This window comes from Triturus cristatus, chromosome 9, assembly GCF_964204655.1.
Source record: "Triturus cristatus chromosome 9, aTriCri1.1, whole genome shotgun sequence".
Lineage (NCBI taxonomy): Eukaryota > Metazoa > Chordata > Amphibia > Caudata > Salamandridae > Triturus > Triturus cristatus.
This window is the reverse complement of record NC_140592.1, coordinates 482,507,317-482,535,165: the sequence shown is the minus strand read 5'-3', so window position 1 is coordinate 482,535,165 and position 27,849 is coordinate 482,507,317. Positions and strand designations below refer to the sequence as shown.

At 46.0% G+C, this 27,849-nt stretch overlaps 1 protein-coding gene and 1 pseudogene across 3 annotated transcripts in view; one reads left to right on the top strand and one right to left on the bottom strand.

Moving 5' to 3' along the window:
* LOC146798171 (transmembrane protein 121 pseudogene) overlaps nt 1-18,885 on the bottom strand; it is a 49,802-nt pseudogene extending 30,917 nt beyond the window's left edge. For both annotated transcript variants that reach the window (XR_014968630.1, XR_014968629.1), the window contains exons 1-2: nt 18,303-18,885; nt 15,680-15,839 (exon numbers count right to left, since the gene is read on the bottom strand). The product of XR_014968630.1 is annotated as a transmembrane protein 121 pseudogene, transcript variant X2 (transcript). The remainder of the gene's footprint in view (nt 1-15,679; nt 15,840-18,302) is intronic.
* MRPL11 (mitochondrial ribosomal protein L11) overlaps nt 1-27,849 on the top strand; it is a 701,579-nt gene that overhangs the window by 146,007 nt on the left and 527,723 nt on the right. The window lies entirely within an intron of this gene.

The window sequence follows — 27,849 nt, the reverse complement described above, 5'->3', positions numbered from 1 at the left end:
TACTGTAAAGCCCAGAGAAAAAAATCACATGCTTTAAGGTCTATTTTTAAATGCATATTAGAATGTAAAATAGTCCACTTTATTTGAAGTGATGGGAATGTTTCTCTCTGCTGGGAACCTTTATTGCAGTCGGAGAGTGCGCCCTCGGGAAGATTAGCAAACACTCACTGCCCCGCTTTGCTATTGTTATAAGTTAATGTTCCATCAGGCAAATTTTACCAGGCTTTGACCAAAAAGCAATCATCATGGCAGGCATCACAGTACAATAAACACGAGCCCCGTATAGTTCAAGGCATTATATTATTTTCATTTGGGGGTGACCCGGCACTCACATGGCCTGGCCATACGGCCTTGCTCTGACTGAGAGGAAACCATCCTCACCCCCTCAATGGGGCGACTCACTCGTAGCTTCCCTTGGCGCTCGGTGCCCTTAATCCAGGGTTGGGTGGGTCATGATAGACACCAACCCGCCTCTTTCGGTTCAGTGAGTCAAACCTGGACCACGCAACACGTACATTAGCCGCTGTCTCGTGCCCGCGCTTACGCTCAGATAGCGCGTCTTCCGGAAGTGCCGACACGTGCCTTTCCCTGAGATGTCTCCGATCCCCACGGGGACGCGGCTGATGAGAGCACTTTCCAGCTCTTTTCTCTCCGGCATTTCTTCCATTAAAAGCTTTTCTCTGGGGACTTGTTGAGCATCTAATGGGCAAGACTACTGTGCCCGTGTGCGGAGGAGGCGGCTATGGCACCCCCTTCTTCCCGCGGCAGCCTTGTTTAACATCCTCGTGATGGGGCAATTCCGCTTCCCGGCCTGAAAAAGCCTGTTCCTTTTAGGGGGGTTGAGTTTAACCTCAGCACGGTGGCCGGGTATTTTGGGGGTCTGATCTTTTAGTTCTGCATTACTTAGCACTAAAAATATTTGTCATGTCAATCATGCAAAAATATATGATACGGTATCTTACGTTTTTTTAAAGTATACTTTGCAACGTCTTGAAGCGTTTCACCTTCGTACATCAGATTATATCTCTACATTGAGAAACCTTTATTAAAATTAAGAGTTTTTAAACAAGAACTGAGATGTATTCCTGCCCCCACTAGTGAACCAAGAGGCAAGTCAGTTGATGTATGCACCCTGGGTGTGGCCTAGAATGTTATTATCGGTGGAGCAACGTTATTGCCAAGTCATTTAAATACAAGAGCGATTTTTGTACAGTACACATCCTGAAGTCACTTATTTGAAGGTGCTTTCATATGTGATAATGAACCCAAAAAAGGTTTGGTGAAATAGTATTTGCCTAGAATCACACAATTTAGTAAAGCGGTGAAGCCGAGAACAAGCCCAGATTTTTCAGTTTCAATCCATGTAATTCACCCACCATGTGGTAGCTCTTTCTGACAGAAAAAGGTTACTGGCACCGGGAAATTTGCCAGGATTCAAAACTAGTTCACTGTGGTACGTGGTTGGTAGCTGTAGTCACTAGACCATATTGCATTCACTGAAAGTTTCGACTCGTTTTTGGCTCAAGGTTCTAAGAGGACCTCGAGTTGAATCCAGAAGCCAGGCATATGGCTCAAGCCTGGTTCAAGCCAGTGGAGGCTCCTCCGCTAAGGCGAAGGAGTGTCGCCCAAATGCTTTTTAGCAGTGGAAGGAAAAACAAAATGATAATAACAAGGTCATTATCGTTTTATTTTTGGGTCTCGCCTGACCAAGCGCATGCGCTGGTCTGGCGAGACTTATTGAGAGGGCTCCAAGAAGTGCTACCAGGCCAGCCTAGAGCTACAGTGCATGTGCGCAGGTGCGTGCGCCGCTTTTACCGCGATTACTTTCACTTTCGCGGCCGCTTTGATCGCGATCACTTTCGCGGCCGCTTGGCATAGCTAATAGGTCTCGCTTTTGGGACCTTATAAGTATTTAGTTATGCAACTGTTGCATGGCTAAACACTTATAAGGTCCAAAGGCGAGACCTATTGGCTTTGCCAATGCTTGTTTCCTATTGCAGGCGTGGCATCTTTGCAAGGTGGGGCGGGGGTGCTCTGCTGACAGAGCAGGGGAGGAGAGGAGTATTTTGCACTCTCTAATGTGCGCATGGATGTTTGGCGGGCCGTCTTCTGCCGGCCAAACATTCATGCGCACTTAGCATGTTCTCCACCCAGGCTGCATTACAGCCTGGATGGAGAACGTGCCCAGGTCTGTGCGCCGTGGTTTGGCGTTCAACCAATCACAACGCTGCAATGCAGCATTGTGATTGGCGATGGGGAGCTTTGGGCTGGTTCCTTCCGGTTCCTTGTTCCTGCCAGCAGAGTTGAGACGCGGCAAGAGAGGACGCAAAGACGATGTAAGTTGAATGTCATTTTTAAAAATACTTACATCTTGTCCCCGTCCATCCCCCCACCCACCTGCCGCCTTCCCAACCCGCCACAAGCCTGCCCGCCTCCCCTCCCCCAACCACCGATCTGTGCCGGCCGCCACTGGTTCAAACTTTCAGTGGTTCACCTACCTCTAGTTTCAGCCGTTCCTTTCGTGTGTGCATGCAGCTAAACTTGTGAGCAATAACAGATCTGAAGTCAAGGGTATCAGATTAACTTCCCTGCACTCTACTGTATTCAATTGTATTGCTTAATGTATATTGCTTACGAAGCACTTCGACTGACACCCAATTCCTGTGCCTTTTTCTTGTGCTGAGCACACAGGCTCCTGCATCATTCACAGACCCAGCTGTCTCTCTTAATCCTTTTTTGCCATTTCATTTCCCTTTTTCTTATTCATTTGCTACACATTTCTTACTCCCCTTTGCTTCCTTCTATGCAACTCTGTACTTTAATTTCTCTTAGTTGCTCCCTCTCTTGTTTGTTATCCCCTACCTTTCTTCTCACGTTCACCATCCTTTATTCTCCTGTTATGCCTTCCTTCTCTTGCGAATTTCCACGTTCCTGTTTACCCCTTTTGCGTCCTCTTTTTCTTTCTCTTTCCTTTATTCCAGACTCTACTTTTCTCACATTTCCCTTTTTTTCTCTATTGCTCTCTTTTATACCCCTTACCTTGTTTTCTTCCTGTTACTGACAAACTCTAGTTTACATCCTCTATGATTTATTTGCTCTGCCTCCGGAGCTGTCGCACTACAGGCTCTTTACACCCTCTCTCGCCATCCGCTCTGTCATTGCTTCCTCTCTCTCTCTCTCTCTCTTTTACCTTTCACTGTTATTTAGTTACTTTTTTTCCTTTCATTCTCTTCTCGTCTCTTCCCATATATCATTTCTCTCTCATTTGCTCCCTCTCTATTTCATTTGCTCCACTGTCACATGCTTCTTTTCTCCGTTGCCACCTCTCCTTCGTTTTCTGTCTCTTTCCCATGATCATTGTCTTTTTGTTTTCTCCTTTACTTCCCTCTTCTCGTCCGCTTTCCCTCTGCCCTTTTACTTTTAACTCTTTTACCTACTTTTCATCCTGTAGCCTATTCATACTTACTTTCTCTTCGTCCACTTTCTCCTGCGCTCTTGCCTTTGCTGTCCAGCTCTCTCCTTTGCGCGCTCACACCTTTTTTTGCTGTCTCCTTTGCTTCTCCTTTCTTATTTGCTTCCGCTGTCTCTCTCCTTTGCTTTCTCTCTACAGTGCTGTTTCTTTCTCTCTATTCAGTTCCTTCTTCTCCTGGTTTAATTTTTCTTTCTTTTGCTTCATGTAAGCTCACCCTGTTTTACTTCCCCCTCCTCTCTGCCCTCCGCTTCCTCTCTCGCCTTTACTTCATGTCTCCGTGGCCTCTCCTCTTCCCTATCTCTTTGCTACCACCATGTCTCTCCTGTGCTTCCTCCCTCTTCTGTGCTTAGCCCGTGCTTCGCGTCACCCGTTTTCCTTTTTTCCCGCCTTTCTCCTTCTCCTCGCTCACTCCATAGATTATGCCGGCGCCTCTTCTCAGCACACAAACAATTATATGGTCTAAGACTGTTTAATAGCGTGCCTCCCGCGAGTGCTCCCTCTGCAGCAATCAGTGTCTAATCCGCCATCACTGCTGACAAACGCAGGCCCCGCGTGCTCCGCTCCTGTGCTGGGTTCCCAACACTCTCAGCGGGTCCCAAATCCCAGCATGCTCGGGTTGGGCTGCCTGCAGTGCAGGGCTCCCTGCTCCTGTACGCTGGAAATGATTTTTATCATTGGCTCTGTATAATCCGGGTTTATTTGCTGTTGTGTTCCCTTCGAGGGTGCTGTGACATTTGGCGAGGTCCCTCGGCATTCCCCTCTCGACTTCGAACATTAAGCAAACGGTATAATTATTAATATACCCCCTGAAATGACAGAGCCAATGGTTGGCGCCATAGAGACTCTGACCATAGAGACCACTAAGGAGGCGCCTGGAAGCCCACGGCACAGCGAGATGGCACAACAGAGCTGCCGGCCAGTCCTTCGGGCTCACCAGGCATGTGAGTAAATGTAATATCGATTAATTATACAGAACACAGCAGACTAAATTGTGTCCTACTCTTAAATAATAGGTGTTATTACTGCCTAAATCAATTGTACCCATTATATCGACCTCTGAAGCCTGGAAGGCTGAGTCAATCCCGCTGGGATGGGAACTGTGTGTGCTCAGTGGACACAGATGTAGCCTCTAGGCGCCGAAACTACTGTAGTGTTTTAGTAGTTGATACACTTTTTAATTAAGTGTACTGTGCTGAAATCAACCGTGGTAAATTACAGAAAGTCAGTGGTTCCTCTGTTAGTATAAAGTGTTTTAATAATACACGCAAGGCCTGCCTATGAAAGGCCATTTGTGGGGGGCAAAGTCCCTTAATCTATAACTAAAGGTCCATTCTAAATTCTGTGCGGTTGGCAAGGGACCAGACATTCTTAAATGCAAACGTGGAGCTAAGAACCAAAGAATGACAACATTGTGTACAACTCATCAAACTAAAATGGCCTCAGGTTTCTCCTGGCTGCTAGCAGCACCCTTACTGAGAATTCGGACAGGATGGTTTTTTAGCTGACTTCAGTACAGGCCTGTTAATTGTTGGCGCTGATTTGCCTGAGATCGGCTGTTTGATCAGGTTTGTGACAAAATGCTTGTTAGTGGGTAACCAGACTGTTCCTTCTTTTTAAGATTGGTCAATGAAAGGATTAGGACCAAGATGCCAGTACCTCTGCAGCTGGTTAAGTGTGACTTGGTGATGTACCGTCAATATTATTTCTGATGATGTGCTTTGGTGTCAGTCTGTAGACCCAGTAGGGAGGCAAGAAGGAATCTATTTTGTTGTCTGTTCTCTTTTTTAATTCAGGGTTGTTTTCTGGGCGATTTTGACCGGAATTTTGCAAAATTGTTATAGGGCATTAACTTTTCTAGATTTTGAAGGTTTGCCGTTTTTCACCAATTGCCGGGTTTGTTCAGCATTGCATTGTGACTGTTGGTATATAATGTTTGAGAGGTGGGTTTAGAATATGCCCATGGTAAAGTTTGGACCTTTCTGTTTAGTGGCAAAGTATTTTTTTAAAGGGGTTTCTGTTGTTGAGATTGCTTGAAGGAGCTTTTTTGGAAGTCCATTTTTCTTGTGCAAAGTTATATGAGCTTGCTGTCTCCAGGTTCATTCAGTTTTCTAGCGTTTGTTTTGGATATTAGTGACTTTTTGATATATGAGTGATGTTTTGACTTGAAGGGTGTTTGTTCAGAGGGTAGGCGAGTTTGTGGTTGATGGATATTATTGTTACGATTGTGTAATGGGTCACCCTGAGAGGGGATGTGTGCTTTGCACTCAAGTTATTGTGGAGGGTGGACTGGGAAAGTGAGTTCGGGATCTGTTGTGGCGTGTGATAGTAATGTTTTGCTGATCAATGAGGACTGTAAATGGATGATCACGTGTGGAGTGGGGTTGTAGTCTGTCTACTCTCTGTGCTGGGTATTTTTTGTTTTCACTGTGACATGCAAATGAACGCTTTAATTTGACATTTTGGTAGAATGGCTCTGGGACAGCCTTGTCAGGACCACTTCAAATTATGGTTTAGAGCGGGTGTCCCTGCGGGAAGTGCCAAAGGATTTGCAATTTGAATTATTCCGATCCTTAAAATTCATCTAATTGTTACTGCGGTCAGTGAATCTGAAATGAGCCCTGGGTATTATTTTTCTGATCTTCCTGCACCGCTTGTCCCATAAGCAGCTGTGCTGCGGAAAGGCAGGAGCCGAATGCTCACGGGGCTTCATGTCAAGTGCCAGCATGGAGACAGCCACCTGTTGGAAAGGGACCTGGGATTTCAGAAGCCCAGAAGGTGTTGGTGAACACGATGGAAAAGGAACTGGCTTAAGGTGGAACAAGATGATGAACAGCTGGCAGGCAAAGAGTTAATAGGAGCAGGGGGCTGAGCAGAGAGGAGTATGAGGCTGGAGAAGACAGTGAAATGAAACGGATGTTGTGAAGATGAGAATGAGTGATGGGTGAGAAGGAGCAGTTCAGTGACGGTGGTAGATGAGGAGTAGTGAGGGGAGCAGAAAGATAGAAGCAGCAAAGTACCAAAGAGTGTGAAGGAGCTTGGGCTGAGCAGAGTGTGTGAAGAAGCTCGGGATCAGCAGAGGGTAAGAATTATTGGATTAGGGAGTTACATCGAGCAGTAATCGTAAAATGGTGAGGAGCAGCCCTGTGTTGGCAGGAGTGGAGAGTGAGATGGAGGGAGGGATGTCTGTCGTATTGGCCCGGTTGCACCTCCAACATATTGAGGAATTAATCTCTTCCCACACATTTGACCACGTTGTGTGGTCCTGTGGAAGTCCACGTGCTTCAATTTTGGGGAAAGTCTGTAGACCATTCATTTTGAAGTGTGTGTTCCTAAACTTACTAATTGTCACTCTTCATTTCTCCCAGAAGGAGGGTTTTTAAGTGAAATGGTTCCCTTCCAGGCCCTATATTCATTCCTTTGATGGTAACAAACAAAACTGTTCGATTTCTCAACAAAGATTGTACAAATCCTTGAGGTAATCCTTATCAGGATGCACTCCTTTTCATTTCAAATGTTTTACATTATCCTGCATAAGCTAATAGTGTTTGCTTTCCCTGGTATTGCGTTTCTAAAGATTTTTTCATGCAACATGTGACTATTGAATAGCATACTGTGGCCTGAGTCTCCTCTGGCTGTCAGGTTGAGTTTAATTTGTGGTGAGTACTTGACGAGTCAGGACTGGGAGCTTTGGAGCTGACGCTGAAGGCAGTGCGAATTTCGCACAGTGCCTCACAGCCATAAAGGTGTTCAGACTATAAGCACATTCAATCCTTGGCCTGTCTGCAGGGCGCACAGTGCAATGGCACATATGTGCCAGTTGCAAATGTGAATAGATTTGACTTGAAAGTGTTTGAAAGAGGGACACAGTTGTCAACATTTTAACAGTACCAAAGCAGGGCTTGCAGGTGGGTGTGATGTGTGTGTTTGGGTGCGTTGGGAAAGTGGACAAGATGAAAGAAAGTCTGTAAAAAGGTGAGAGCAAAAAGGCGGCGTTGAAAAGAAAGAATGCGAAATATACAGAAGGATGATGTCAGAATGATACACTACAGCAAAATGGGCAAGTGTCTAAAAGAGTGAGAGACTACAAAAGAAAGTGGTATGAAGGGGGGACAGGAGTGACTGAGACACTGCGGAGACCACTGCTCCATTACAGATCTTAGTACTTCATCCTGCCATATTTTCAGAACTCAACATTTCCAATCCTAATTGTTCGCAGCAAAGTCTTTCTATTAATCATGGTTTTGCGACTGCTAACAAACATTGGAAAAGCCAATAGGTCCAAATTGTTTTAAGTGTTAGACCAGATTTGTGTGACATTGGTTGCAATAACAGCAAGATCAAAGAGTGACACTGGCACCGAAATACTAGTCAGGTGGCCCGCTGTGTTAAGCACACAATTTTAGTTTACATGTTTTAAGACATGCCCGTAAATACACAGGCTCCAACCCTTGGAAAAGATTCTGCGATATGCTCCTTTGGCCAAACCCCTGTTAGAAACCGCCTATCTTTTAAATCTCACTTAAACTCTGCCCCAAAGACAACTTTCTAATATTCGCGAAGCGTTTGACCACTCGCTTTTCCTGATAGGCTCGTGTTCTGCAACACAACTGATAATCCTGGCTCCAGCATATTATTGTAACTTCCATTATCTATCTCTTATCATATAATGCTACGCATGTACCCCTGTGTAATCCCCTTCCTCTCAAACTAAATGCTCCGAGGCAAAATTTGGACTGCATTAGTGCTAATCAAAAAGCAAATAAACAATAATCAAATTGAGGGTGTAAACGAGTACAAGAAAGCACCCGAGTTACATATCTGGTTTATATAGGTAGTCAAGAAGAAACACACAAGACTGTATCCCTCCTTATTTCCATTTAGAGAGAAACCTAAAACTCTCTGCTTCTTAATTCTCTACTGACCTTTTTAGTAAGTATCCCTTGACCCCGCCCGTAATCCTTTGCGATAATTGTTTCTGTTCTTCACCCTGTGTCTTTCACATGTCAGCTATATGTCCGATTTGCTAGTTACAGCCCTTCGCTCACCTATGAAGGTTGGTCCACACTTCATAATTGCCAATTTGCCCCCAGTAATATAAAATAAGATAGCGAAAGGCCTCTATTTGCCAAATGGCAGTTAAGTGTCCAATGCGGATCCATAGGTAAGTAAAAAAAAGAAGAAATATTGCAGCCTTTAACATTTTTGCTTGAATTATAGAGGTGAGTACAAGCCCTCTGCTCCCCTTATCGTGACTATAGTACTTTCTGATCACCCCTACCTAATGTCATAGAAAGTTGGTACCCACCAATGTAAGGCATCTCCAAGTCCTTTGTCTTCTAAAAGTCTTTCGTGGTGGTGGTGAATGTTTGCCTTGGGGAAAAACTGAGTACGTTTCTTTCATTTTTGCCCAATATGTAATTATTCAAATTGGTAAAACCGGGACCCACTTTACATGATGGCCTTGCACTGTGGCAAAATATTTTCCTTTATATATCAGAAGTTCAGTTCCCTCCAATTTGTCATATTATGTGAAGTTTTGCACTATCATGAAAGGGAGCAAATGCATTTTGAAACTGGTTTAAATCTTGTGTAGGAAGCGGGGCACCAAACACCTTTCTTGCCAAAATTAAAAGTTCGGACTGGGTTAGAGAAAGTGGTCCCTACTGCTTTTGCAATGGATTGCCCTATTTTTATTGCTTATACTGTCAGAGTAGGGAATACTTATTTTGTTCAAGTTCCTTCCTGCACATTTTAAAACTGAAGAAGAATGCGTTTTCTCTGTTCCCAATGTTGTGAGCAGTAAGATTACCTGCAAATCAATATGGCCAATTCACTTCCCTATTAATGCCATGTGCCAATGGAATAGTATTTGTGCAACACATTTTTCATTCACCCCCCATTATGCAAACAGAAACATGTTTCAGAATTGATTCTGTGAGTAGCACTTCTGAAGTACTAATTCACAGGAGTTCAACTGTAAGCATGTGAATTATATTTTCCTCTGACGGTGACTAAACCGCTTTACTTCTAGCCTCAGTCTGTGTTTATTTATTGCACGTTGGCGGGAAAGTTACAACTACATCTTGAAGTTGTTCAAACTGCTTCGAAATAGGACCTTCACGTGACCATGGTTACATGTAGAGCTTTACACAACTCTTAATAAATAAATAGATGGTATACTTCTGAAAAAATAACTTGGGGTGCTAAATCTGACATGGATATGGCCTTGGTGTGCAGTAGGAAGTAGTTTTCCAAGTAACTGGAGATATTAAAATCTGATAATCTACTAATGAAAATAACAACATTCGCAATTGTGTTGCTACCAAAAATGCAGCGACTGCATCCCTGTGGTTGTAGCTAATAGTAGTGTTATTCTTAGTAATACAGCAGAGCAGAAGCAAATTACAAAATCCAGGCCTAACTGTGCCTGTGGGACGTTGCCCTTCATGTTCATGTGTTTGTGAGGAAAATAAGATGCGAATCGAATAATGGAGCACAACAGGAAGAGACGAATATGGCCAAAGGTACATTGCGGGAGGCGGAACTAAGGATGTTGGAGGGCAGAGTTGAGAAGAGGCACGCGGTGAGGGTGTCAATTAAAAACACACATGGGCTATGCAGTGTGTAGCATATGGTTTATCTTGTAAATGGAAGTCCAGTACCCCGGCACATGAGTGTGGCGGGAAAGGGGAGAGGATGTAGCCCTACGGCTAGAGCGGTCGACCTCGAAGTTAGGGAACCGGGTTCGAGTCTTGGCAACGACGCCCTTCATTTTTTATTTTTTTTAAATATATTTTTATTCATTTTAACAAAATAATCATCCAATATACACAGGATAACAGGTTCCCACATCATCGATTTGGTCTCCAGGTAAGGGCACATTCCTATCGTGTCATATAGTTCCGGACTGCTGCGAAATAGTACAGTGCCAGACATTAGTCCAAAATATCTCATAGCAGCTCCAACATCAGTGCAGAACCATTATATCTGTGCCGTTGCAAGAAAATTCAAGTCAGCAGCCTACAAGGAACAGATACTGAATAAAATCGTCTCAACCGCCCCCCAAGCCCCTGAATCCCCCCCTCCCCACCAGACGTGGCACTTGGCATGAAAATCCAATGGTAGTAGTATCTGGGTACAACATGACAATCAATTACAACTTGCCGATACATTTCTATAGATAGCAGTAGGGTCTATAGCAACTCGAGGATCAAGTACAGGTATCATCCCGGCTTCCTCATGTCTATGGTACCCTAGCAGGCATCAAGCAGGGACACTCGGATCATTCATTGGCAACGACGCTCTTCATCCTGTGATTCTGGGTAAATCACTGAATCTCCCCATGCCCAACAAAAATGAATGTGTCCATCTGTAACAAAAATGGTACTCCTGTAAAGCGCTCTGATATCCCCGATGTCTCGGTTCTAGTGCGCGCTATATAAAACTAAAACTTAAAAATAGTTGAAGGGAGTAAAACCCGTATTGTGGCAAAAAAAATGTAAGGATGGCATTTTGGTGAAAAAGGAAAATGTCAGTCTAGTTCTCTAGGGCAGCACATGTATCGCAATAAATCGATGTCAAGACAGTCCTATGTTTTTAAGGAAAAGAGAGAAAACTTCCATTTGTATTACATATATAATAGGTAGCAGTATAGGTACTAGCCCATAACTAACAGGAAACCAACAGGCGCTCACATATACTGAGTACTGAATACTCAGCGGCATGCAATTTACCTCTTTCACGAAGGGCTACACTCAGAAGTAGACATGATATTATGCTCAAGTTAAAACAAGCATTGGCAGAGGCAATATGTCTGGGTTTTAATCAGCCGGGCCCACAGCCAAAGCATGTTAAAGCCCACAAGACGGAGAGATAGTGATGTGGTTGCAAATTAGTCCCTAATGCAATTTAATGCAAGCATTCCAGTGGAGGAAGAAGGACACAATCAAACAGCCAATAGCATCTAGTGAGAGATGCATGCTCCCCTGGGTTAGCCAAGAACTGATTGACAAAGTCTGCAACCAATGGCTAAAAGAGACTAGTCGAAGTAAGCCATCTGTTAAAATAAATATATATATATATATATATCTATATATCACCCAGAGCTCCAAAATGTGTTGGGTAGCGTTGTTGCTGGGATTCAATAAACACGCTTGGATAAGTATTAGAGCCGCGGTGTGTCTTCTCTTCGGTTTCCGAGATTTTTATCTGCAATAGAAGGTCCATACGGGGTTTGGATAAATTATATCTCTCAATCAATCAATAAGTCAGTTGAGTTGCCAAACAAAACCAGTCCTGAAAAGAAACTAATGCATGAGTGTCAGAGAAGTCCTACTCAACAGACATTACCAGTACAGGCTTCGCTGTAGGTTTCTGATTGCATTCTTAGACAGACTATGGAGCAAAAACAAACCTCTGTTATGGACAGTCTGTCTAGTAAAGCTCTTCATGATAGTGCAGAAGGTAGCTGGACTCAGGCTCTGGGCTGAAAAGAGTCCGATCTGCCGCACACCAACCAGTCTATCCTGTCATTATCAGATTGCAATAGCAACGAAGTGTTATCTTAAGACATGCTGTATGTTCCCAACCCATCTGTGGTACACGGAGACGCAGCACAGCGTGGAGTCCTTGATAAGCTCCTCACTCAATACGACGCTGGCCACCGTGACACGACAAGACTCTGTACTTTCGGTGCAATTTTGAAGTGGGGACATTTTGGAATATTACATTCAAGCCGCTATTACAGGGATGACTGAATGGCCTGTTAGTTTATTGAAGAGAGTGCTGGAAAGAAGGTTCTAATAAGTTTATTGTTTGGCGCATATTGGTTTTCTAATCTGCAATTAGCACCTTTTGGTAGTGAGGTGGCTGAACCTACATAGCACCTCGAACTGAAAGAGATTTATTCACGCAGTATTGATTGGAGATTACATATACTATTCTTTTTGATGTGCGGTATTTTCCTGTTGGGGAACCACTGCAACCGTTTTGTGAAGTGATTCCAAAATAATCTTTGTGCTTCATCCAAGTGGATGCCATTTAGGACTAGAAGCATATGTTTGGGTTTGCATAGATTTGGCATGAAGTGGATGAAGACGAGTGAAGAGGCACAGACTTGGTTAAAGGGACACAGCAAATAAGACTACCACTAAACGCTTTGGCGTTCACACAAAATCTATATGTATATATTTGGTGCCTGAGGTTGGGAAATATATATATATATATTTTCCCCAATCTCGAGCACCAAAACTCATATGGACCTCAGCACTGCTCACACAGACACACCACACAGAATCAGAGGGTCCAGTCATCATGCATTTACACAGAGCATGTCGGAAGGCAAGTGCGGGGGGGTCATTGAAAAAGGTCCGCATCCCTTGAGTATTGATCAGCTACCATTAATCATTTCATAGCTTGGTCATGGAGAGGGAGTTTGCCCAAAAAAGATGAGCCCCACTTAGGGGCTCCCAAGAGAGTCTAGCACTATGTTGGTGAGCAAAGCGCAGAATCATGTAGAGAACCTGAAGGGGATTCACGACCTCAGCCTCCTGCACAAACCGAAGGAGAAAATGAGGAGCATGGCACATGACTCCTGGGCTGCGAATTACGAGGCCACAACCGAGTGGCATGTAATTTTGGTATTTTTTTCCCACTTACAAGTAACAGGATTGTTCCACCTATCCTTATCAAGGGTGATTGTCACATGGAACCATCGCATAAAGGAGTGATGGGAAAATTACTTCTCTACCCACATATTCCATGAAGATCAGATAGTTGTCGCATGACAATGTGCACTCAAGCCCAGCTGGTTGTCTGAGAGCACTCACAGATCCTTTGCTTAACTTGTGCCCTCAAGTACAGCCCTTGTAGATTGTACTTAGCCCATATATTATTGTGACCCTAAACTCATCGGTATCAACCTGTCTATGCTTTCTTGGTTATTTTCCCGGGGAAGGGTGTGTGTGTGTGTGTGTGTATCTGTCCCCCCCCCCCCCCCCCGCACACACACACCCCTCTCTCTTGGTAGGCTCCCCACTTAAAATGACAGCATCCCAGAAAACATTTTCATTTCATTTACTAGAAACATGTCTTTCCCTTGTAAGTCTTCAGAAATAAATGCTCCCTTACATTTGTGTTGGCCTGCGTGCATTTTTAATTTCTTTGAAGTCACTTCTTTTTTTTTTTAAACAAAAGCTCTATTTTCCCCGCCCTTTTTCAGTCAGCATTTGTGTTCCATATGGGATCCTGCTATTGTTGCACTTCTCTAAGCAGTCTGCACCCGTGACATCTACGTAGTTTGCTTACACCGGCTCTACATGTGTCTGCACCGTCCTTTACACTCCGGATGTCCTTGAGAGCATGCGTGAATCCTGCACTCTTTGTTTTTGATCTTTCCAATGTATTTCAAGATAGCTAAAGTCACTGGTTAGAGTGGCGGGAGCAGCTGTCCCAGATCCTTGGAGCCTCCTCTCAGGCATCCTTCCGACTGCACTCATAATGGTTCAGCTCTTCTACACCCTTGAATAACTAAATGAAGTATTCTTTTTATATTAGAGTCATTAGGATTGGACACATACTCCCTCCCCTACCCGCTGCCATTTTCTGGTGTGCCACCTCTCCTGTCCATTGCTACCCCTAAACCTCTTCTCATGAGTCTTTGTGATACGCAGTATATCCATCAATGTTAGCAAACCTGGCACGGGATCATGGCGAAGCTTGTTTCCGGTCCAGGGAAGACATGGCTTGGCAGTTCGGGCTGGACTGTTCCCATGAGGCACAGGGTCAGACTGATTTGCATATGGCCATGTCTGAACTGGGGTGGCAGAGTGGGCTAAAGAACGGTGATGGATCAAACCCAGATCTGTTGACTGGGTGTGAATGTTTGATTGGTTCTGATGCTCCGTCCATCACCACCCCCTTTTGTACCGCTTTGTTCGCCATAAGTTGGCAGGGTATGCTCAGACGTGAGTCCCTTGCTCACTTTGCCACTGGATTCAAGCAAGCCTGGCTGAAGACGGCTGAAATGCCAGAAACCGGTCCTAGGAAGCTTGTTTCCGGTCCAGGGATGGATTAAACCCAGATCTGTTGACTGGGTATGAGTGTTTGATTAGTTCTGATGCTCCGTCCATCACCACCCCCTTTTGTACCGCTTTGTTCGCCATAAGTTGGCAGGGTATGCTCAGACGTTGAGTCCCTCGCTCACTTTGCCACTGGATTCAAGCAAGCCTGGCTGAAGACGGCTGAAATGCCAGAAACCGGTCCTAGGAAGCTTGTTTCCGGTTCAGGGATGGATTAAACCCAGATCTGTTGACTGGGTGTGAGTGTTTGATTTGTTCTGATGCTCCGTCCATCACCACCAGCACACTTTTGTTGTGGACACTATATCTATACCCCGTGAGCATTGGCACTTAGTGCTAATGAGCTGTCAAGCTCTAGAGCTCTGTAGAGCAGAGAGGAAGGGTACACGTGAGGAAGGCCTTCTGTGCTTGCCTGCCGAAGAGGCGCATGGTGTTCCTAAGGGTGGGTGACCTCCCTCGAGGAGAACTAACTCCTCAACTGCTTCCTGGAAAGAAGTGACTGATCAAGTCTAATCTGTGGCGGGTCATGGTCTATTTATTTCAGCCCCCCTCCCTTTGGCTTGTGAGGGCACACACACTTAGTCATCCTTCTTTTGTGTTTTGTCCCTTCAGGGATGTGTGTTTGCGTACAGTGCACTTGCCACGTTCCCCTACATCAGTGCAGGGATGTGTTTATTGTGTTGTGTGCCTTACATAAGTTGCTCCAATTGTGTGTGTGGGGGTATTCGGACAAAATCCCTCGGTATCAGTGCCCAGCCATAATTTTTCTCGCAGATAGGGCTTCCTTATCCTATACTTTCCCTTTTACAAATATGGTTCTCAGGTGTGTGAATCAAATTCGCTCATGTTAAACAATCTGAACCCACCTCCCACAATGCATTAGGGGTTTCACGTGAAAGACAATTGCTGGAAGCATGGTGTCAGATGGCACAGAGACAGGTGGTGACCCGAGTTCCAGCTTACAACTGACGGCCTGTGTGATCTGTGGCGAGTCCCGTACATGCCCCTGCGCACCCATAACCTCGTCTTTGGAATCCAGCAGTACCGTTTGAGCACAACTTGTGGGGTTGCAAAGGCGGTACCGTAGATGTAGGCCGTCCTACAAGACTCGCCCGCTCCCGAGGTTTACCTGCACGGCTTCCTTGTTGGTAGCGCCTTCCAGGGCTCGAACTTCAGAGCGGCGCTGCATCCATGGCATCGGCTCTCCTCGGCCTTCCACCTCATCCATCAACGCTTTGCATCGTAAACACCGGCGGGCAATGGACGAGCGGCCGTAAAGGACCCACCGTCTGTGGAGAAAAAACGCTGGTTAAGTGGAGGTGAGCTTACCGCTGAAGGCTCAGTGAGCAAGAGACTCGCACCTCGGCCATCACCCCTTGTTGTCTCCCTAGCGCCCTGTCGCTTGCTTCTCTCCTTTCACCAATTTCCACTCTCCTCTGGCCCTCTCAGTGGTTAATTTGTCCAAAAAAAAAGTGCTGGAGCTCTCGTCAGGAGGCAGCAGCTTCGACTAGCCTCCTGTTAGCACTGTCTAACACAGAACCAACAACCCTACAAGTGGGGACGGGATATGGCTTAACGGTCAGAGCTGCCGACCTCGGAGCTGGGGAAGCAGGTTCAAGTTTCCGCATGGGCTGAACAACCTGTGATTCTGGGTGAATCATTTAATCTCCCTGTGCCTACCCAAAAAATAAATGCTTCCTTAACTGGTGCTCAAGCACCGGTGTTGAAGTGTCGGTGCTGAGCACCGGAAATCACCAGCTCAAATTAAGCACTGGGCCTTCGCTTGTCCCAAGTCCTTTACTTAATGGCTATAAAGGGGATGAAAAAACTGGGGTGTCTCTCATATAGGCGTGGCCGCTGTAATTAAGGGTGTGTCTTAAAACGCTTACGGTAAAAATCTGTACTTAGCATAGTCTGCTGCCCTGCCTACTGTATTTTTCTGCTTCTGTCCATTGATCCAGATATAAAACACGAGTTACATTACACCTGCAGCAAGCCAGGACTATTGGCCTTGTCAATGGTTGCAAGTTGCATAACATAAATAAGCAACAACTATGGATTCGTTGTGTATAGTATTGAAAATGTTTAGTTCTTTTTGGCGATGTTGTGGCCTAAGGCTAGAGCAGCATTCGAGTTGAGAAAGCATGGTCTAGCCTGACATCCTGTGATTCAAATAAGTATTAGGTCCTTGTGCAATGTAACTGATGCTCATGTAAAGCGCTCCAAGTTTGCGCTATATAAAACAGAAAAAAACGAGTCTCTTTGAAGTTGCATCAGAAGCAGTGACTTTTTTTTCACCCTGAGGGAAAAAATGGAGAGCCCGTAATGGACCCCTCGTAATGGACCCCTCTCGGCGCCTGCTTTTAAAAACTGCCGGTGCTGAGCCCCGACAGGACCTGGCCCACGTAAAGCCATACCTTTACTTTTCAGCCTCCTTCCATTTTCCCGTTTTTTTCAGGTTTATCACTCCAGGGCTGTTAACCATCTTTCTCTCTTCACCGGCCTTTTCCTGTTTCTCTCTGCTCCCCCGACCCGTTTCTTTTCCCATCCCCTCAGCCCCCAATACTTCTTTCTGTAACCCCCCCCCCCCTTCAAAAGCTGAGTGTCGAACATGTTTCACTCTTCTTTATGTATTACTTAAACGTGCGCTCCTTTCTTTTCGGGTCTAAGTCTTGTGTCACTGTCTCGCGCTAGCAGTGCCACGCGCGCTGCTCCTTTGCGTGGTGTTCTCTTGTCTCCCTGTGCAGTTTTACATAGCGCAAGCCTGGCCCAGCGCTATTGGAGCGCATTTCATGAGCACCAGATTACATTACACCGGCTCACTTTTTAGGCACGGGGTATTACGCGATGTGGCCAGAATCACAGGATGCTGGCCGAGGCCGGGACTCGAACTCGGTTTCCCAGTATGCCTGGCAGCTCTGGCCTCTTCGCCGACCCTACAGACTCCAATTCACGCGCCCCTTCTTTCTTCCCTCTTATCACTAGCTTCTTACTTTTGTCCGCCTCCTCACTCTAAAACTCCCATTCCTCAGTCTCTAGGTGCCCCTTTGTCGCTCGTGTGCCCGCTAACCGTGTGCTCACTCATCTGGCTCGTGCTCTTTGTACGCTGTCTCGCCAGACAATGGCTGTCTGGTTCGCACTCACTCACTTGGGTCTATCTCCTGCTTGGTTTCTCGCTCACTCTTCCCTTTACTGCTGTCTCACACACTGCGCTGCTCCATCTATCTGGGGGCAATCACGAGTGAGTGTTGATTTGCCTTAAATGTTTTTATAGCTCTCCCGTGAGGTTTTTTCTCGCTTCAAAACACCAGGGGTACAGCTGCGGAGCAATGGTGGAATGGATGGGACACGGGTGAGTGCAAGGGCGGGATGGTGAGGAAATGGAGCCGGGAAGTCTATGACACGCCAGTGAGGGATGGAGGGATGAAAACGAGCAAGGGCTCAAAGCTCTCTTGTGCTCGTCATATTTTGTTTTCTCTCTCGGGATTTTTAGCACTCTCTCGAAGGCTCTTAGTTGTCTCTCGTGTACGACATTGTTCTGCATTCTGTCCATCAACTGCTGTTTTGCAGTGTCGCGTACTCTCCAACAGCCCTTGTGTCTCGCACTATCACCCAGTCGCCTATGTGATCTCCGCCTTTCAACATTGCACTCTCAGATTTCAACTTTCACCGCACTTTTGCACTGATTCGCTTGCAAGTCCAGGCTGTTGCCCTGGCCACTAAATGGCTTATATTTCACCCCCACCGCTTACCAGGACTCCTCCGACTTCACCTCCATCCCCGAACGCTGGCAGCCCAAAGCTTGTTCCTTCTCATCTCATGCTCTCCGGAGCTGAAATTCCGCGCGCCCCCGCTGTCACTGGACGGCTGCTGCTGTTATCTGGAGCGTCTCCTAATGCAGCACCCGAGGCGGACCCAGCTGCCCGCCAGAATGAGCGAGCCCCTAGTCCCCCGTGCCCGCGCCTCCCCAGAAGCTGCCCCTGGCAAAGGGCACTTGGTCTGCAGCCCCGATATTGGGTCCAGGGGTGTGCAACAAAGAGTACAGCTCCTCAAAGCGAACCAGCAGCTCTCCTCGTCGTCGAGCGTCTGTGTAGCGCCCAGTCCAGCGTGGCAAGGTGTGCCCGCGCCCAATCAAATCACCTCCGTGAATGGGAGTAAAGCGCGCCCTGCACTGCTTTCCACATCTCTGCCTCCGCCGGAACACGCCCCCTGCTAATAACCGCCCGCTCTGCCCGGGAAACGCAGCCTGGCACGCGTACTTCCAGTGGTGCCAGTGTGCCCAGGCTTTCACTGGTAATCCGTCTCTTTCCCCCCGCTCGGGGAGGCTGAGCCTCGCTCCCCCTGCCCAGCCCCCACCCCTGCTTACTACTGTGGAGAGAGAGAGTGCGTGTGTCGCAGAGCGGAGACAGGATGCACGAGTCTGAGTTAATCACAGTGCACGGTGGCAGGAGGATAGATTCCCTCCTCATACACCGCTATCCCCCCCCCCCCCCTCCACCACACGGGCAGGCTGCCGCTGCCCTGGGGTTTATAGAAGCAGTTCGATGTTTGACGCCACAGAGCCTAGGGCTCCATAGAATGCTGGGGCTGGAGGCCCCGGTTGGCGGGGAAGTTAAGGTGGTGAAACGCTGCCTAATCTACCCATCTCGTCAGAGCACCATGCTTCTATTACAGTGCTTTACAACTCGTTGTTTTCAGACTCGGTAGTTCAATTTCCCCCTGTATTTTATAAGGAAAACCCTTAGCATTTTCAACTTCACATTATCCTAGTACACGTTAGACGCATTTTGATGTGGTGAGCTGTGCATCTAAGTCATTTGTAAAACTACATGCAGTCCCTATATTCATACTGCATTGAACGTGTCACCCGTTTTTATGTCGAAGCCGTGTCTGGTTTGGTAAAGACATCTTGGGGACATTCGCAGGGCTTCCATGGGAATGTATTCCGACCTTTGCTTACTAATTGCCTTGGGGTTTGTAACTCACACGTTCTTGGTGTATATTTGCTGGCTTTATCTGCTTAAGGCTGTCCAGCTTGAGTTTGGCTCTCCCTTGGGCGATCCCTTGTTTACTGCACTCTTTCAAGTCCTCGATTTCTGTAAGCAGGCCTGTGAATCTTGTACTTAGCTTGTCACATTTGCTGTGCATTCAAAGACAGAGGTCAAATGTCAGACTGTCATCAGAGGAAGTGTAGTGTTTACATTTCTTTCTAGAAGTGAGAGGATTTGAATTACAATCATGCTGGCTACTGAGGGTGTGCTAGAGGAAGCCTGTTGGATGTTTTTTCTTTCTAGCACACTACAACATTTAAATGTCTGCAAATGAGCTGTGCAGATATTTCAGAGTATAGGATTAGGAAAACACAAATGAAGCACATTTATTGGTAATTCTGAAATATGGTGGAAACAGATGTCTTAATATGATTAAAATCAATTCATTAGCTGATGACATTTACACACATTAACATTTGTGCGCTGTATACTTTTATCAGTAAAACTCTGTATGTCTGTGCAAAGGTAATGGTCATTTAAATTGAAGATGTGTTGGCTGTAATGGCAGTGCGCTGCCACACCATTCATACGCCACTTTACTCTGCGCCACTCGACTCTGCATAACTCCACTCTCCACCACTTAACTCTACTCTGAACCAATCTACTATATGACACTGCACTCTGTGCCTTGCAATCTACACCACTGCAATCTACGCTGCACAACTCCACTCGACACCACACCACTGCACTCTATGCCGCTTTGCTCTACATCACTGCACTGTACACCACTGCACTCTACGCAAATGCACTCCATACCACTTTACTCAAACCAGTGCACTGTGCGTCACTGCACCGTACTGCAATTTCTCTGTACCACTGCAGTCTACTGAACTCTATTCTACTGTGCACCACCGTACTCTAAGCCACTGCACTATACGCCACTCTGCTATCCGCCACTGCAGCTACAACACTATACATGCAGCACTGTAGTCTCCGCCACTGAACTCCACACCACTCTACTCTTTGCCGCTTCATTCTTTGCCACTGCACTCTTTGCCATTGCACTCTTCTCTGCACCACTCTACTGCACTCTACACCGCTACGCTCTTCTCCAGTCCACTTAAAGCCACTCTAATCTACTCTGCACCAGGTCACTCTATGAACTCTGTTCCACACAGTAGTGCTTCACCACTACTGTATTTTACTGCACTCTACCCTGCACCACTCCACTGTACACCACTCTACCCTGCATCTGTCTACTGTTCCTGACACCACTCCACTCTTTGGCACTCTACTTTGCTTCACTGCACTTTACGACACTGAACTCAATACCTCTCTACCCTGCACACCTGCATTTTATGCTACTGTAATCTACGCAGCTGCACTCTACTCTGCACCAATCTATGCAACTCTACTGCACTCTACACCAAAGCACTGTATGCCACTGCACTCTACACCACTGCACTTATGCCACTCTACTCTATGCCACTCCACCCTGCACCCTCCACTCTATGCCACTTGACTCTACTCTGAAACAATTACTCTACCCCACTCTATTCCTTGCCACCCTACTCCATTCTACGCCACTGCACTCTTGTCACTGCACTCTAGATCACAGCAATGTACCTTGCACCACCCCAATTTACTCTATGCCACTCTACTCTGCACCACTGCACTCCATGTCAATGCACTCTATACAGTAGCAGCCAATGGCTTGATAAAGGGGTGGGGGTAGTGGAGGACAGACGTATGGCGAGACAAACAAAAAGCAAAAAAACACTTAATTGCCACATCACGCTCCTCTCAACTGTAGGCAGAGGCTCCCCGATTCCACTGCTGCCAATCCTGATGCTGCTTTAATGCATGAGAGCAGCATCCGGATTGGCCTGAGCGACCTCAATTTTTCACTCCCAGTTAGATTGAGCCTGTGCCTGCTCTCTCCAACTCGACAATGTAGCTCATGTTGGGGAGAGCTTCAGTGCGCATGACGGTTGGCTGTCTAGAACGGCCGGCCATAACGTTATGCGCATTCAGAGCAGTGCAACCACTCCCCCACAGGAGGAGCTGTGGGGGAAGAGTGAGTAAGATGGTGACAAAAGACCAGGGCCCTGAGTGATAGCCTGATGGGGGCCTGTAGGTAAGGTTACCAGCCCACAACAGGGCTTTTTGGACTAGCATAAGAGTCGATTTAAGTCGTCCCTTATATAGAAAGAGAATGCCCTACACCAGACCCACAGCAGGGCCGGACTGGGATCCAAAACCGGCCCTGGCAAAGTGCTCGGCTGGCCTCTCCACCCCCATCCCCCCCCCCGCTTGGGGGTGCCGCCGAGCTCTTTGCCAGGGCCGGTTTTCGGTCGATTTTGTTACAGGGCCGATTTTGCAGAAACGGCCCTGTAACAAAAACGACCCCCAGGGGCCCCAAACCGGACCCCACCCGTGCGGCGCACCGGGGGATTGCCCGGTGCCCGCTAGGCCAGTCCGGGCCAGACCCACAGGATGTGCACAAAGTATTACAAATAATACATCAACACTGTTTTTTGGGAGGGTGGAATACAGCTGCTCTTGCCCTTGGATACGTTTTGAGCTTTGGACTCGAAATAGACAAGTCAAAGTCTTGTAAGAAAATCCCAATGTTGAGCCACCAACTTATGAGTTGTTATCTCAGATGGTGGAAGAAGGTGGATTCACATAATACTTTCCGCCGAAATGTATGTAGACCGGACTATACAAGACTCCAACCTACAACACAGCAACAGCTGAGAAAATAGTCATTTTCCCGTCGCCCCTTGATAGTGAGTGCAAAAATTGGTTGGCACAAGCATGAATGTTAATAGTGAGGGAATGAATGTGTGTGAGGAGTGAGTGGCTCTGTAAGTTTGGGGGTAGGTAATTGATATGTGTTAGTATTTCTTATGAACGAATGTGTACATATGGAAATGTCTTCTTGTGTCTTCAAGGTTCTTGTGATTCTTTCCTGTATATGAAATTAAAAGAATTGATTAACACAATTGCCCTTATTTACTGGATCAAAATGTATAGTAATGTATATATAATTATATAGCACTGTATATACTGTATTTATTTTATATTATATCTATATATTAATTTTTTCAGTTTAATGTATAAAGAAATTATGTCAAGATATGAGAAATTGATATATAAATAAAAACATGAATAAAATGAGTTTGACACTAGGACAGAATGGTTCAATTTTATAGTTATTCATACGTGGCCAGTGTTGGGAGCTACTTGTAGCCCTGTAGGAAGCAATATAGGTCTAGTGGGATAGTTCATTGTTTTTATTGTTATACCACTCTCCCAGTGCCTGTCATCCCCTGGCCCGTCACCAATCCTCGGCTCCAAGGGGCAAAAATAAAACTCTAATAAACAAGGGCTTATTATTGTTTTCTTTGTCATTTTTTTGGGCTGCTGGCAGGAGGGAGGATCTGCCACTGACTCTATACCAATGCACTCCACGCCAAAGCATGTTGCGCCACTCTGTTCTACTCTGCACCCTATGCCTTTGCACTCTACAACAATGCACTCTACGCCACTCTATTCTACTCTGCACCATTGTACTCTACGCCACTGCTCTCTATACCAGTCTAGTCTATGCCACCACACTCTATGCCTATGCACTCTACGCCATGGTACCTGTACAAAACTCTTCTCTGCAACACTGCAGTCTATGCAACTGCACACTAGGCCACTGCACTCTACTCTGCACCACTCTACTCTCTACCACTCTACTGCACTATACGCAAATGCACTCTACGCCACTTTACATGTGCATCAATCCACGCCACTGCCCTCTATGCCAATCCACTCTACGCCACTCTATTTTACTCTGCGCCACTGCACTTCAACAATGCCCTCTACGCCACTGAACTCTATGCCACACTACATCACTGCACTCTACTCTCCACCACTTGATTCTACACCAATGCACTCTACATCCCTTTAATCAAAACCAATGCATTCTACGCCACTTCACTCTAGGCCACTCCACTCCACTCTACTCTATGACATTACACTCCACAATACTCCCCTCTGTGCCACTGTACTCCACTCTATTCCACTCTGCAACGCTCTATGCAGCTCCCTCCATGCCACTTTACTCCACTCTATTCTACGACATGCTATCCCACTGTAATCCACTTCACTACTCCACTCTATGCCACTCCACTTTACAATAATCTATGCCACTCCGCTCTGAGACACTCTACACAATCCACTCTACAATCCACTTCAACACTATGCTCCACGCCATTCCACTCTACTACACTATTGCACTCTTTGCCACTCCACTCTACGACAGTGGTGGCCAGCACGGATCGGGGGTGGTGAGGCTGGGGGTGGAGTGGGTTCTAAAATTATTATTTTTTTAAACGTACCACTTCGTCGCGTCTCTCCTCCGTCGTCGGCGCGTCTCTCCTCCGCAGTGGGACGACGCTCCTCCACCTTAACATAGGAGCCGCCACTGCTCTTCGACTACCTACTTCGCTCTACGGCACTCTACGACACTCTACTCTAATCCACTCTGCATTACTTTACTTCAATGTATGCCACTCCACTCTGTCCTACGCCATTCCACTCTATGCCACTCTACGACACTCAACTCCACTCTAATCCAGTCCACTCTAATCCAATCCACTCTGACACTCCACTTTACGACCCTCCACTGTATGCCGCTCCACTCTGATACTATACTCCCGCCATGACACTCCACCGCACTCTACATCACTCCACGCCACTCTACAAGTCACTTCGCTAATTCATGTCACTCCACGACACTTCATGCCATGCCATTTCTCGACATTGTACGACACTCCAAGCCACTCCATTCTCCTTTACGTCATTAGGTTTTAGCCATGCTAAACCTCAGCCACGCCGGTGTACAACATGGCTAAAACACAGTGGCAAAGCCAATTGCTCTAGGCAAGACCTATTGGCTTTGCTAATGCTTGCTTTACTTGTGATCAACTGCCTGACAAACAAAATGCCTTTATACACTTTTATGGAGACAGTGGTGCCAGAACAGTTTTCAGAGTGGGGATGCTACTATCGATGTTACATTATTGAAGGGATTGTTATTAATCTAAGCATCACACAAGGAACAAGTGTAGTAAATGTGCCACGTCCATCCACCAGGAGAGTGATAAAGGTGTAGTATGCAGCTAATTATGCATTGTGAAGCACGCGGTTGCAAATATACTACTAAACATTGGTGTGGTAGCACACTGTCTTTTACAGACAGCAATTTTTTTTTCATTGAAATAGCTACTAAGTTTGCACAGACGTGGTTTTACTGATTAAAGCTATATAGGGCGCAAACAAAAGATGTGTGGGGTTTCAGCAAATATTTATCACTTGCACATCACCACCTAAAGTGTCTTGATTTGTTTAGGTCGTATTAAAGTATTTAGTTATATAAAAAAATGTGCTTCATTTCCGCTTACCGAACTGCTGATACATTTTGAAAAGAGTTCATTTGCAGGTTTACATTTTGTGTGGTAGAAAACAAAAAGAAATCCTATATCCTTTCCTTTCTTACATACTGTTCACCAACAAGATTGTCACATAATTCACTTTACAAAATCCTCTCACGTTGCAACGCAGGAAAGACCGGTAAACGTCAATCTCCATGTTAAAAGAATAAGCAGCAATTTGTCAGAAGACATGGCTTGACATTAGACATCTGTCTTTGAATGCACTGCAAATGATAGAAGATCAAATCAAAATGTAAAGTCACCTTTATTGCTCATTCACCTTCTGAACTCCAGCTTGTTTTTCTTGGGAGTGCTGCAGCAACCTACTTCCAGCACTCATGAATAGAGATCCATTTTTCAAATTTATATCAAATCGTTTCATTCCCCACTGACCGTAAATTAATCTCCTGCTCAAACACGTGTGTGTGTGTGTGTCTGTCTGTCTGTCGCAATGTTGGTAAATATGCATTTTGTTAATGTCTCAAAGTTTTCAGGTCCATGCATTAATTCAGGCCATATTTTTCCTCTGTGTAATGGTCATTACAATCCTACTTATTCCATTTCAAATGTTTGTGTAGATCAATCTAATTTAATCCTTTTGTAAATTCAGTGGCCCTCAACTGAAGTGAATACATAGTGCATCTGGCCCAACAGGTGTACAGACCAATTGGTTGAGACCACCATGTTGGTATCATCTTAACATGGTGGGGACGATTGGCCAATGATGAAGCATTCCACGAATAAGTGGGTGTGGCCTTTCCGTCCAATTCCTTTTTTAGGTCTCGTCTGAGCCAGCATGCATGCGCTGCTCTGCGAGACTTTAAGAAAGGGCTTTTCAACTCTAAACACATGCTCGTGCTTTTTTTTTTTCAGCCACTATTGGCCTTTGCATGTGTCTTTCGTAGAAAGACAGTACGCAAATGGCCCAAGGCAGGTGCATGTCCCGCCTCCTGTCTACTGTGGCCTAGGGTGCTTGGGAGCGAAAAGTAGCGCCATCTGTTTCTAGTTATCGCAATTGGAAACAGATGGCGGTCAGGGCTGGTTGCGCTGGTTTTCCCTTGTAGCGCGCGTGTGCACACCACTCGCTGGTAGTTTTCTATCATTGAGGCACTCCACGTGCCCATTAGGATTCCAGGGCACGGCGAAACAAACAACGTACCTAGCTTTTACTGGCTAGCGCATTCATTGGCATGTTTACTTCATTTACCGTTCTCGTCTCCCACGTGCAAATGGCGCCAGAGAATAAACTGACAAACACCGGCAATCCACCTTCACAATCCTCCGCAGGTGCCCGCTGATCTCCACATCGCCAGTTTTGAACTCTTTCTGCTCCAGATTCCATCCCCTGCCCTTATGTTGCTGCACTGATCCTGAGCACAGTACCTTCACTCCCCCTGCCACCCCACCCACTCACACAGACGAATATTTAGTGACCTCGAACCTCAACAACTTTAGCATGTATTGCCCATCTGCCTATACCCCTTTTCATTGCAAATCTCACAGCCCTTTGACCCTTTGTCTTTACTTTCCCAGTTATTTCTTGCAGGCTCCTAGCCATAATTGGTTTCTTTACACAGCTCTATTGCCTGTTTCCTTTCCTCACCCTAACAACATTACCCTGCCAAGCTCGTCTGGTGCCACGGCATTTGCTCCCTATCGGTACTGCTGTTTGTTGTTGTATTGTGTACTCCACCACGTCCTCTAATTGCCTGAGCCTAGCGCCCCCTGCGAACTCACGTACACTCTGTTTCTTTTTTTCCCATAAGCTCCTTCCTAACTTCCTTCCTTGTCGAACGAGCCTGAGAACCCTCTAAACCAGCGTCAACCTATCTCCCCCACCTCCCAGGTTCCTAATGTCCACACTCATGAAACAAGCATTGGCATAGCCAATAGGTCTGGCCTTTGGGACCTTGTAAGTAAAAAAAAAAAACTTGACGTATAAGACTTCACGTTTACATTTACTTCGTATTTAGGATGCAGTAAATGTAAACGTGAAGTCTTACACTTCAGTTGTTTTTTTTTACTTACGAGGTCCCAAAAGGTGAGACCTATTGGCTATGCCAATGCTCGTTCTTTTGTGTTTCCTATAGGCATAGTCTCTTCATTCCATTAAGGTGTAGGAATATATAAGCTACCAATTTTTATATGGGTCCGATCTTGGTGGTAGGAAAAGGAAATAAAAAATTACAGAAAAAGTGGCTACTAAAGGCCAGACCACTTAAAGCCAAATGAAAGTGCAGTACCTATGACTCCGAGGGCCTTGGAGGCCAGTGGCTACAGTTGAGCATATTATTATTATTTTTTTTAAATTAAATCTTTATATTGAACATATTTTGACAGATTAATCAAATTGTTAGCGCTACATTGGTCAAGTATGTGTTAATCTGTGCAGCACATTTATACATCTATACATTTTTATAATAACATCAACCGGAGAATTACATATTAACAATCCCCCCACCCAACCCTGTCTTCCTCCCCCTACATTAGAGTGCGGTCTCCCTTCTCCCACTGGCTTTTCTCCGATGTCCTCTGGAGCAACACATTCTTCAGACAGAACCCCGCTTGCAGCTTAGTCCCTGTAATCTTTTGATGCATGAGAATTGCCTCTGCTATATCTTCCCCATGCTAGCCCTGACTTGGCTGTGTCTCCTGAATGTTTCCTCATCGTGTATCCCCCCCCTTTCTTCATCACTGTCTCCCCTATCCCTAGTCATGCTGCCCCTGAACTCTACCCACTCATTTATGTCCTCCTCCAGCTTATCACCCCTACGGATCTTCTTCATATATATTTCCTCCGCTCGTGCCCATTCTAATAC